Genomic DNA, 13403 nt, shown 5'->3' with positions numbered 1-13403 from the left:
TCTCATATAATCACCTGATTATCCACACACATCCACACACCCACATACATACATGTAAAACAGAATGAGAAGAGGAAGGTGGTACCAAAGCCCTTTGGTGAGCATCACTTAGAGTCACTTCAAGTATTTGTATATGAAACAAATAAACACTGTCCTGGAGTAGCCCCACCATGTAGAGAACAAGTCACAGGGAGGAACACCCGTGTAGTATCAGGTCATGCCCTGCTTTGCTATTATTATCAATAAAAGGTAACATTTTAAACATGCTTTTGACTTTATGTTCTCAGGTTGGACCTGAGCATGCATTTTGCTTTCTTATTGCTAATGATATGCTCCCTATGCCTTCCTCCTCTTCCCAGAAGAATAATGGTCCCAGGAAGAGTCACATTTCCATAATTTCTAGATGCTACATTCTTTTCCCAATCAAATGAGAAGTAACAGTAGGGATTATCTCCTTCTGTCTTAGTCTCAAAGGAGCCACTTTTTCTAGCATTGCTAAGTTCTTTTCTTGGGGCATACTGCAGGGATAGATCTGCATATACATTAGTGCACATGCATGCATTTGCACATGCTATTCGATCTATATACAGATTTTTGTGATAGAAAATGTAGCCTAAATATACTGTATTCAATCCCAACCTGCTCTGTCCATATCAGACATAGAACTAACAAAAGAAGTTAACGTGCTCAGATCTCATTGCAAAAATACAAACAATATGAAAGATAAAGGCAGTATTTCCTCTACAAAATCCATCAGTCCTATAGAACTGTTTGCCAAAGAGAATTACCTAAGATGAACCCCAGGACACAGAATTTAAAAGAACACTCATAAATTTCGTTTAAAAAAATCAAGGAGTGACTAGAGAGATGACTCAGTGTTTAAGAACACTGGCTGCTCTGCTCTTCTAGAGATCCTGAGTTCAGTTCCCAACAGTTACATGGTGGCTTACAACCATCTATAATGGGATCTGATGCAGACAAATCATTTGTGTTGTATTTTTTTATTTTATAATTTAATTTAATTTTACATATCAGCCACGAATTCCTTTGTCTTCCCCCTCTCGCCCCCTCAACTGCCTTCCCCCCAGGACACCCCCCATTCTCATCTCCTCCAGGGTAAAGACTCCCCTGGGTATTGAGTTCAACTTGGAAGATTCAGTTCAGGCAGGTCCAGTCCCCTCCTCCCAAGCTGAGCCAAGTGTCCCTGCATAAGCCCAGGTTCCAAAGAGCCAGCTCATGCACTGAGGACAGGTCCCGGTCCCACTGCCTGGATGCCTCCCAAACAGTTCAAGCTATCAACTGTTTCACTTATCCAGAGGGCCTGATCCAGTTGGGGGCTCCTCAGCTATTGGTTCATAGTGCATGTGTTTCCATTCGTTTGGCTATTTGTCCCTGTGCATTTTCCAATCTTGGTCTCAACAATTCTCGCTCAGACAAACCCTCCTCTTTCTCACCAACTGGACTCCTGGATCTCTACCTGGGGCCTGGCCATGGATCTCTGCATCTGGTTCCCTCAGCCATTGGATGAGATTTCTAGCACGACAATTAGGGTGTTTGGCCATCCTATCACCAGAGTAGGTCAGTTTGGGATTTCTCTCACCCATTGCCAGTAGTCTATTGTGGAGGTATCTTTGTGGAATTCTGTGGACCTCTCTAGCACTTTGCTTCTTCCTATTCTCATATGGTCTTTGTTTATCATGTTCTCTTATTTCTTGTTCTCACTCTCTGTTCTTGATCTAGCTGGGATCTCCCGCTCCCCTAAGCTCTCTTTCCCTTGAACTGTGCCCTTCATTACCCTCGCCCCCATCACCTCCAGGTTGTTCATGTAGATCTCATCCATTTCCCTATCATTGAGCGATCCCTGTGTCTTTCTTAGGGTCCTGTTTTCTAGGTAGACTCCCTAGAGTTGTGAGTAGCAGTCTAGTCATCTTTGTTTTACATCTAGTATCCTTCTATGAGTGAGCACATACCATATTTGTCTTTCTGAGTCTGGGTTACCTCACTCAGGATGATTTTTTCTAGATCCATCCATTTGCCTGCAAACCTCATGATGTCATTGTTTTTCTCTGCGGAGTAGTATTCCATTGTGTATGTGTACTATATTTTCTTTATCCATTCTTCTGGTGAAGGGCATGTAGGTTGTTTCCAGGTTCTGGCTATTACAAACAATGCTGATATGAGCATAGATGAGCAAGTACCCTTGTGGTAAGATTGAGCATTCCTTGGGTATATGGCCAAGAGTGGTATAGCTGGATCTTGGGGGAGATTGATTTCCAATTTTCTGAGAAAGCACCATATTGATTACCGAAGTGGTTGTACAAACTTGCATTACCACCAGCAGTGGAGGAGAGTTCCCCTAGCTCCACATCCTCTCCAGCATAAGTTGTCTTCAGTGTTTTTGATCTTAGCCATTCTGACAGGTGTAAGGTGGTATCTCAGAGTCGTTTTGATTTGCATTTCCCTGATGATTAGGGATGTTGAGCAATTCCTTAAATGTCTTTCAACCATTTGATCTTTCTCTGTTGAGATTTCTCTGTTTAGTTCTATAGCCCATTTCTTTTTTTTTTAATTTTTATTTTGCAATACAATTCAGTTCTACATATCAGCCACAGATTCCCTTGTTCTCCCCCCTCCCGCCCCCTTCACCTTCCCCCCAGCCCGCCCCCCATTCCAATCTCCTCCAGGGCAAAGCCTTCCCCACAGACTGAGATCAACCTGGTGGACTCAGTCTAGGTAGGTCCAGTCCCCTCCTCCCAGGCCGATATAGCCCATTTCTTAATTGGACTGTTGGGCATTTTGATGTCTAATATCTTGAATTCTTTATATATTCTGGATATCAGCCCTCTGTCAGATGTAGGGTTGGTGAAGATTTTTTCCCATTCTGTAGGCTGTCACTTTGCCTTGTTGACTGTGTCCTTTGCTCTACAAAAGCTTCTCAATTTCAAGAGGTCCCATTGATTGATTGTTTCTCTCAGTGTCTGTGCTACTGGTGTTCTATTTAGCAAGTGATCTCCTATGCCATGTGTTCAAGACTACTTCCTACTTTCCCTTCTATCAGGTTCAGAGTAACTGGATTTATGTTGAGGTCCTTGATCCACTTGGACTTAAGTTTTGTGCATGGTGACAGATGTGGATCTACTTGCAGCCTTCTACAAGTTGATATCCAGTTATGCAAGCACCATTTGTTGAAGATGCTTTCTTTTTTCCATTGTACAGTTTTGGATTCTTTGTCAAAAATTATATGTTCATAGGTGTGCGGATTAACGTCAGAGTCTTCAATTCGATTCCATTGGTCCACATGTCGGTTTTTATGCCAGTACCAAGCTGTTTTTATTACTGTAGCTCTATAGTAGAGCTTGATGTCAGGGATCGTGATACCTCCAAAGGTTGTTTTATTGTACAGGATTCTTTTGGCTATTCTGGGTTTTTTGTTTTTCCATATGAAGTTGAGTATTATTCTTTCCAGGTCTGTGAAGAATTGTGTTGGTATTTTGATGGGGATTGCATTGAATCTGTAGATTGCTTTTGGTAAGATTGCCATTTTTCCTATGTTAATCCTGCCTATCCATGAGCACGGGAGATCTTTCCATTTTCTGACATGTTCTTCAATTTCTTTTTTCAGGGACTTAAAGTTCTTGTCATATAGGTCCTTGACTTGCTTGGTTAGTGTTACCCCAAGGTATTTTATATCATTTGTGGCTATTGTAAAGGGTGATGTATCTCTGATTTCCTTCTCAGCCTGTTTGTCAATTGTGTATAGGAGGGCTACTGATTTTTTTAGTTGATCTTGTATCCTGCTATGTCGCTGAAGGTGTTTATAAGCTGTATCAGTTCCTTAGTTGAATCTTTGGGGTCACTCAAGTATACTATCATGTCATCTGCAAATAGGGAAAGCTTGACTTCTTCCTTTCCAATTTGTATCCCCTTAATCTCCTTATGTCGTCTTATTGCTCTGGCTAGAACTTCAAGTACTATATTGAATAAGTATGGGGAGAGCGGACAGCCTTGCCTCGTTCCTGATTTTAGTGGAATTGCTTTGAGTTTCTCTCCATTTAATTTGATGTTGGCTGTTGGCTTGCTGTAAATTGCCTTTATTATGTTTAGGTATGTTCCCTGTATTCCTGATCGCTCCAAGACCTTTATCATGAAGGGGTGTTGGATTTTGTCAAATGCCTTTTCTGTATCTAGTGAGATGATCATGTGGTTTTTTCTTTGAGTTTGTTTATATGGCGTATTACACTGTTTGACTTTCCTATGTTGAATCACCCTTGCTTCCCCGAGATGAAGCCTACTTGATCATGGTGGATAACTGTTTTGATGTGTTCTTGGAGTCTGTTTGCCAGTATTTTATTGAGTTTTTTTTCTTCAATGTTCATGAGGGAGATTGGTCTGTAGTTCTCTTTCTTTGTTGTATCCTTGTTTGGTTTGGGAATCAGGGTAATTGTAGCCTCATAGAAGAAGTTTGGTAGTGTTCCTTCTGTTTCTATTGTGTGGAACAATTTAAAGAGTATTGGTATTAACTCTTCTTTGAAGATCTGGTAGAATTCTGCACTGAAACCATCTGGTCCTTGGCTATTTTTGCTTGGGAGACTTTTAATGACTGATTCTATTTCCTTAGGGATTAATGGATGATTTAAATAGTTTATCTGGTCTTGATGAAACTTAGGTATGTGGTACCTATCCAGAAAATTATCCATTTCTTTTAGAATTTCCAGTTTTGTGGAGTAGAGGTTTTTGAAGTATGACCTGATGATTCTCTAGATTTCCTCATTGTCTGTTGTTATGTGCCCCTTTTCATTTCTTATTTTGTTAATTTGAATGCTCTCTCTCTGTCTTTTGGTTAGTTTGGATATGGGCTTGTGTATCCTCTTGATTTTCTCAAAGAACCAACTCTTTGTTTCATTAATTTTTTGTATTGTTCTCTTTGTTTCTATTTTATTGATTTTAGCTCTCAATTTGATGGTTTCCTGGCATCTATTCTTCCTGGGAGACTTTGCTTCTTCTTGTTCTAGAGTTTTCAGGTGTACTGTTATGTCACTAGTTTGAGATTTCTCCAACTTCTTTATGTAGGCTTTTAGTGCTATGAACTTCCCTCTTAGCACTGCTTTCATAGTGTCCCATAAGTTTGGGTATGTGGTGTCTTTATTTTCATTGATCTCTAGGAAGTCTTTAGTTTCTTTATTTCTTCCTTAACCCATTGGTGATTTAGTTGAGCATTATTCAGTTTCCATGAGATTGAAAGTTTTCTGTAGTTTTTGTTGTTGTTGAAATCTACCTTTAAACCATGGTGGTCTGATAGAATGCAGGAGGTTATTCCAATTGTTTTGTATGTGTTTAAATTTGCTTTGTGGCCAAGTATGTGGCCAATTTTAGAGAAGGTTCCATGGGGTGTTTAGAAGAAAGCATATTCTTTTTTGTTAGGATGGAATGTTCTATAGATATTAAGTCCTTTTGAGTCATAACATCAGGTAAGTCCTTTATTCGATTTATTCATTTCAATTTGGCTTATCTGTGCAGTGGTGAAAGTGGGGTGTTGAAGTCTCCCACTATTAATGTGTGGGGTTTTTTATGTGGTTTAAGCTTTAGTAATGTTTCTTTTACATATGTGGGTGCCCTTGTGTTTGGGCCATAAATGTTCAGAATTGAAACTTCATCTTGGTGGATCTTTCCTGTGATGAGTATGTAATGTTCTTCTTGATCTCTTTTGATTGATTTTAGTTTGAAGGCTATATTGCTGGATGTTAGGATGGCTACACCAGCTTGCTTCTTAAGACCATTTGATTGGAAAGTGTTTTCCCACCCTTTTATTCTTAGGTAGTGTCTGTCTTTGAATTTGAGGTGTGTTTCTTGTATGCAGCAGAAAGATGAGTCCTGCTTTCATATCCATTCTGTAAGCCTGTGTCTTTTTATAGGTGAATTAAGTCCATTGATATTAAGGGATATTAATGACCAGTGATTGTTCATTCTTGTTATATTTTGGTGGTAGTGTGTGTGTACTTCTCTTCTTTGGGGTTTGCTACTATGGCATCATCTAATGCCTGTGTTTTCATGGGTGTATCTGACTTCCTTAGATTGGAAATTTCCTTCTAGTGCTTTCTGTAGGGCTGGGTTTGTGGATAAGTATTGTTTAAATCTGGCTTTGTCTTGGAATGTCTTGTTTACTCCGTCTATGATGATTGAAAGTTTTGCTGGGTATATTAGTCTAAGCTGGCATCCATAGTCTCTTAGTGTCTGCATTACATCTGTCCAGGTCCTTCTGGCTTTCAAAGTCTCCATTGAGAAATCGGCTGTTATCCTGATGGGTTTGCCTTTATAAGTCACTTGGCCTTTTTCCTTTCCTTCTCTTAATATTCTTTCTTTATTCTGTATGTTTAGTTGTTTAATTATTATGTGGCAAGGGAAATTTTTTGGGGGGCCTAGTCTGTTTGGTGTTCTATAGGCTTCTTGTATCTTCATAGGCATTTCCTTCTTTAAATTGGAAAAGTTTTCTTCTATGATCTTGTTGAATGTATTTTCTGTGCCCTTGAGTTGGTATTCTTTTCCTTCTTCTACCCCTATTATTCGTAGGTTTGGTCTTTTCATGGTGTCCCAAATTTCTTGGACATTTTTGGCCATGACTTTGTTGGCAAGATATGGAAGACAGGATCTCTGGCATTGAAGTTTCTGTAGAAGAAATAGATTCTTCAGTCAAAGAAAACACTAAGAATCTATTTCTTCTACCGAAACTTCAATGCCAGAGATCCTGTCTTCCATATCTTGCATTCTGTAGGTTATACTTGCATCTGAAGTTCCCGTTCGTTTACTCAGATTTTCTGTTTCCAGCATTCCCTTTGTTTGTGTCTTCTTCATTTTTTCTATTTCCTTTTTCAGGTCTTGGACTGTTTCCTTCATCTGTTTCATTGCTTTTTCATGGTTTTCTTTCAGGGATTTATTATTTTCTTCTGCTTTATTTGTCCTCTCCTCTAGGTTTTTATAGCATTCTTTTCATTGTTTATTTGACTTTTCCTCAATTTCATTTGTGATTTCTTCTATATAAGCCTCTACCCTCTTCATGATGTTATTCATAAGGTTGCTTTCTTCTGCTTCTTCCATTTTGTGATGTTCTAGCTGTTGGAGTAGAGCTAGGTTCTGGTGATGCTGTATTGCTCTTTATTTTGTTTTATGTACTTCTGCCTTGACATCTGCCCAACTCCTTGTGGATTCATTCTTGGTCTTTTCAGCGCTCTTGGTCCAGACAGAGCGACATTCAGGAAGCCTCTCTCTGTTCCAAATGGAAGCTCTGGGCCGGATGGGAGATATGGGCTGGTCTCTAAGTCTCAGGAAGTGGCTGGGGTCTCAGAAGGATGTTTGTGGGGGCAGGGTGGAGATTACAGGGTCTGCCTGGGGTCTTGGAAAAGGGGAAACTTCCTGTGGGGCCCACCTGATGGCCAGAACCTGGAGCCAAGTTGGGCAGGTCTTCCCTGGAATGGCTGGTGCCCAAGAATAGGACCTAGGGGCAGGCCTCTCTGGGTATGAGACTAGGTACTCACCTCTTGTCCAGGTGGGAGCTCCAGGGAGGGATGGGAGATGGGGACTGGTCTCTGAGTCTCAGGAAGTGGCTGGGGTCTCAAGCAGTTGGGCGTGGGGGCAGGGTGTGGAGATTGCAAGGTCTGCCAGGGGTCCTGGAGAAGGAGAACTTTCCCAGTGAGGTTGTGGGATCCTGCCTGATGACCAGAACCTGGGGCAAAGCTGGGCAGGTCCTTCCTGGAATGGCTGGTACCCAGGGATGGGACCTAGGGGCAGGCCTCTCTGGGTATGAGACCAGGCACTCACCTCTTATCCAGGTGGGAGCTCTGGGGTGGGGTGGGAGCTGGGGGCTCGACAAATCACTTGTATGCATAAAATATGTCAACAAAAAATTCAAGTTTAAAAATGACATAAAAAAGCCTAATGAACTTAAAGAGAAGGAAAAAAAATCCAACACCTGTATGATGCCCAAGAAAACACAAGAAGTAGGCCAGTGAAAATGATGAAAACAATACAGGATTTGAAAATGTCATTCAATCAGGAGATAGAAACACTGAAGAGGAACCAAGAAGAAATGAAGATGGAGTTGAAAAACCCAAAATTCCAAGTAGAATACTCAAGGGAATGTCTGACAAATAGATGAAGAAAGCAGAAAATACAATGACAAAGACACAGAGATACAGTAGAGAATCAAGACAAAATAAGCAAGGAATATGAAAAAATTACAAATACATGAAATGAACATGAAGGGAATGTGAGACCCATGAAAAGATGAGACCTTTGAATTACAGGAATAGATGAGGGAGAATATTTAGAGGTCAGTGGCATAGATCAGATCTTCAACACAATCATGGAAGGAAACTTCCCTAATAATACAAGAATTGTACAGAACACCAAAAAGACAAGACCAGAAACGAAATTTCTCACAGCATATCATGGTTGGAAAAACTGAGTGTGTGTGTGTGTGTGTGTGTGTGTGTGTGTGTGTGTGTGTGTGTGGTATTGAAATCTGTCAGAGAAAAGCACAAATTCATCATATATAAAGGCAAACCTGTCAAAATAATGGCTGATTTCTCAATATAAACCTTGAAATCCAGAAGAGCCTTGTATTCCAAGCCATAAAAGACCATGACCACCAATCTAGAGTAATGTATGTAACAAAATTATGTGTCACAGATGAAGGAAGAAAAAAGTCCAAGATATGAACAGCCTAGAAAAGTTTATATTCCCTCTTTCCACTTTCTTCCCAGAAAGCCTCCTGGCTGGCTTTGTGGCCATTAGCCAGCTACTGCTGTGTTCAATGTGTTCTACCTCTCCCAGCTCAACCAAGTGAGGTGCTCCAGGGACAGGGTTGATGGCCAATATTCCCACTGCCCTGCATCTTATCTGCCATACAAGTCTGACATCTCTGTGGAGGGTGCTCACAACTGTATTTCTGAGTTGGAAATTGAGACAGCTGTGCCTTATGTCTATGATAGACATGGAGGAGAAGAAGTTGTCTTGTACATGCCAGATATCTTCCTAATAACATCAGAGAACTGTAGATTATAGGTAGATGTTCTAATAGTTCATTTCTCATTTTCCTAAGGAACTGTCACTGACCTCCAGAGTGCCTCTGCATGTTTGTACCCCATCAGCAATATATAAATATTCCTTTGATTCTGTATCCTTTTGAGCATGACCTTGTTGTGGAATACTCTTTTTATGAAAATATTTCCTTGCCAAGATGCCTTCTGATTGGATTAATAAAGAGCTGAATGGCCAATAGCTAGGCAGGTAGAGGTTAGATGGTACATCTGTGCAGAGAGAGAGACAAAGAGGAATTGAATCTATGAAAAATAGATGCAAGAGGACAGAGAGGAAACAGGAGGTGCAAGATGGAAAAGAGGTAAAAAGCAATAAGGCAAAATGTAGATTAATATTAATGGGTTAATTTAGGCTATAAGAGCTAGTAAGACAAGCCTAAGCTACAGGCCAAACTTTCAAAATTAATAATAAGTCTCCATGTCATTTTTTGTGAGCTGGTGGCCAAAAGAAAAATCCTTATACACAACCTGTCATTTTTTTTAATTGACATAAGCCTCTGTGTGTTTATTTGGGAGTGAATGGCTGTGGGACCGGGCAGGACAGAAAATTTTATTTTCATTTACTTATTTGTTTGTTTGTACTGGGAACTGAATCCATGGCCTTGCACATGCTAGGCAGATACTTTTTTTTTTATTTTTATTTTGCAATACAATTCAGTTCTACATATCAGCCACAGATTCCCTTGTTCTCCCCCCCCCACCTTCCCCCCAGCCCGCCCCCCCATTCCAATCTCCTCCAGGGAAAAGCCTTCCCCACAGACTGAGATCAACTTGGTGGACTCAGTCCAGGTAGGTCCAGTCCCCTCCTCCCAGGCCGAGCCAAGCGACCCTGCATAGGCCCCAGGTTTCCAACAGCCGACTCATGCAGTGAGCACAGGACCCGGTGCCACTGCCTGGATGCCTCCCAAACAGATCAGGCCAATCAACTGTCTCACCCACTCAGAGGGCCTGATCCAGTTGGTGAACCCTCAGCCATTGGTTCATATTTCATGTGTTTCCGTTTGTTTGGCTATTTGTCTCTGTGCTTTATCCGACCTTGGTCTCAACAATTCTCGCTCATATAAACCCTCCTCATTCTCGCTAATTGGACTCCCAGAGATCCACCTGGGGCCTAGTCATGGATCTCTGCATCCAGATCCCTCAGTAGTTGGATGAGGTTTCTAGCACGACAATTAGGGTGTTTGGCCATCCCATCACCAGAGTAGGTCAGTTCGGACTGTCTCTCGACCATTGCCAGCAGTCTGTTGTGGGGGTATCTTTGTGGATTTCTGTGGGCCTCTCTAGCACTTTGTTTCTTCCTATTCTCATGTGGTCTTCATTTACCATGGTCTCCTATTCCTTGTTCTCCCTCTCTGTTGTTGATCCAGCTGGGATCTCCCACTCACCCAAGCTCTCTTTCCCTCGACCCTCGCCGTTCACTACCCCCACTCATGTCCAGGCTGTTCATGTAGATCTCATTCCATTTCTCTGTCATTGGGCGATCCCTGTGTCTTTCTTGGAGTCCTGTTTTCCAGGTAGCCTGCCTGGTGATGTGAGTAGCAGTCCAGTCATCCTTGTTCCACATCTAGTATCTTGTTATGAGTGAGTACATACCATGTTTGTCTTTCTGAGTCTGGGATCCCTCACTCAGGATGATTTTTTCTAGGTCCATCCATTTGTCTGCAAACCTCATGATGTCACTGTTTTTCTCTGCTGAGTAGTATTCCATTGTGTATATGTACCACATTTTGTTTATCCATTCTTCAGTTGAAGGGCATCTAGGTTGTTTCCATGTTCTGGCTATTACAAACAATGCTGATATGAACATAGCTGAACAAGTGCTCTTGTGGTGTGGTTGAGCATTCCTTGGGTATATGCCCAAGAGTGGTATAGCTGGATCTTGGGGGAGATGGATTCCCAATTTTCTAAGAAATCGCCATATTGATTTCCAAAGTGGTTGTACAAGCTTGCATTCCCACCAGCAGTGGAGGAGAGTTCCCCTAGCTCCACATCCTCTCCAGCATAAGGTGTCTTCAGTGTTTTTGATCTTAGCCATTCTGACAGGCGTAAGGTGGTATCTCAGAGTTGTTTTGATTTGCATTTCCCTGATGATTAGGGATGTTGAGCAATTCCTTAAATGTCTTTCAGCCATTTGAGTTTCCTCTGTTGAGAATTCTCTGTTTAGTTCTATAGCCCATTTCTTAATTGGACTGTTGGGCATTTTGATGTCTAATTTCTTGAGTTCCTTATATATTCTGGATATCAGTCGTCTGTCAGATGTGGGATTGGTGAAGATCTTTTCCCATTCTGTAGGCTGTCGCTTTGCTTTGTTGACTGTATCCTTTGCCCTCCAAAAGCTTCTCAGTTTCAAGAGGTCCCATTGATTGATTGTTTCTCTCAGTGTCTGTGCTACTGGTGTTCTATTTAGAAAGTGGTCTCCTATGCCAATGCGTTCAAGACTACTTCCTACTTTCTCTTCTAGCAGATTCAGAGTAGCTGGATTTATGTTGAGGTCCTTGATCCACTTGGACTTAAGTTTTGTGCACGGTGATAGATATGGATCTATTTGCAGCCTTCTACATGTTGATATCCAGTTTTGCCAGCACCATTTGTTGAAGATGCTTTCTTTTTTCCATTGTGCACTTTTGGCTTCTTTGTCAAAAATTATTTGTTCATAGGTGTGCGGATTAATGTCAGGGTCTTCAATTCGATTCCATTGGTCCACATGTCGGTTTTTATGCCAGTACCAAGCTGTTTTTATTACTGTAGCTCTATAGTACAGCTTGAAGTCAGGGATCGTGATGCCTCCAGAGGTTGTTTTATTGTACAGGATTCTTTTGGCTATCCTGGGTTTTTTGTTTTTCCATATGAAGTTGAGTATTATTCTTTCCAGGTCTGTGAATAATTGTGTTGGTATTTTGATGGGGATTGCATTGAATCTGTAGATTGCTTTCGGTAAGATTGCCATTTTTACTATGTTAGTTCTGCCTATCCATGAGCATGGGAGATCTTTCCATTTTCTGACATGTTCTTCAATTTCTTTTTTCAGGGACTTAAAGTTCTTGTCATATAGGTCCTTGACTTGCTTGGTTAGTGTTACCCCAAGGTATTTTATATCATTTGTGGCTATTGTAAAGGGTGATGTATCTCTGATTTCCTTCTCAGCCTGTTTGTCAATTGTGTATAGGAGGGCTACTGATTTTTTTAGTTGATCTTGTATCCTGCTATGTCGCTGAAGGTGTTTATAAGCTGTATCAGTTCCTTAGTTGAATCTTTGGGGTCACTCAAGTATACTATCATGTCATCTGCAAATAGGGAAAGCTTGACTTCTTCCTTTCCAATTTGTATCCCCTTAATCTCCTTATGTTGTCTTATTGCTTTGGCTAGAACTTCAAGTACTATATTGAATAAGTATGGGGAGAGCGGACAGCCTTCCCTCGTTCCTGATTTTAGTGGAATTGCTTTGAGTTTCTCTCCATTTAATTTGATGTTGGCTGTTGGCTTGCTGTAAATTGCCTTTATTATGTTTAGATATGTTCCCTGTATTCCTGATCGCTCCAAGACCTTTATCATGAAGGGGTGTTGGATTTTGTCAAATGCCTTTTCAGCATCTAGTGAGATGATCATGTGGTTTTTTTCTTTGAGTTTGTTTATATGGTGTATCACATTGACAGACTTTCGTATGTTGAACCATCCTTGCATCCCTGGAATGAATCCTACTTGATCATGGTGGATAATTGTTTTGATGTGGTCTTGGAGTCTGTTTGCCAGTATTTTATTGAGTATTTTTGCATCAATGTTCATGAGGGAGATCAGTCTGTAGTTCTCTTTCTTTGTTGTATCCTTGTTTGGTTTGGGAATCAGGGTAATTGTAGCCTCATAGAAGGAGTTTGGTAATGTTCCTTCTGTTTCTATTGTATGGAACAATTTAGAGAGTATTGGTATTTACTCTTCTTTGAAGATCTGGTAGAATTCTGCACTGAAACCATCTGGTCCTGGGCTTTTTTTGGTTGGGAGACTTTTAATGACTGTTTCTATTTCATTAGGGGTTATTGGATTATTTAAATAGTTTATCTGGTCTTGATTTAATTTAGGTATGTGGTACCTATCCAGAAAATTATCCATTTCTTTTAGGTTTTCCAGTTTTGTGGAATAGAGGTTTTTGAAGTATGACCTGATGATTCTCTGGATTTCCTCAATGTCTGTTGTTATGTCCCCCTTTTCATTTCTGATTTTGTTGATTTGGATGCTCTCTCTCTGTCTTTTGGTTAGTTTGGATAAGGGCTTGTCTATCTTGTTGATTTTCTCAAAGAACCAACTCTTTGTTTCATT

This window comes from Peromyscus eremicus, chromosome 1, assembly GCF_949786415.1.
Source record: "Peromyscus eremicus chromosome 1, PerEre_H2_v1, whole genome shotgun sequence".
Lineage (NCBI taxonomy): Eukaryota > Metazoa > Chordata > Mammalia > Rodentia > Cricetidae > Peromyscus > Peromyscus eremicus.
The sequence above is the reverse complement of the archived record's forward strand: the minus strand, read 5'-3'. Positions refer to the sequence as shown.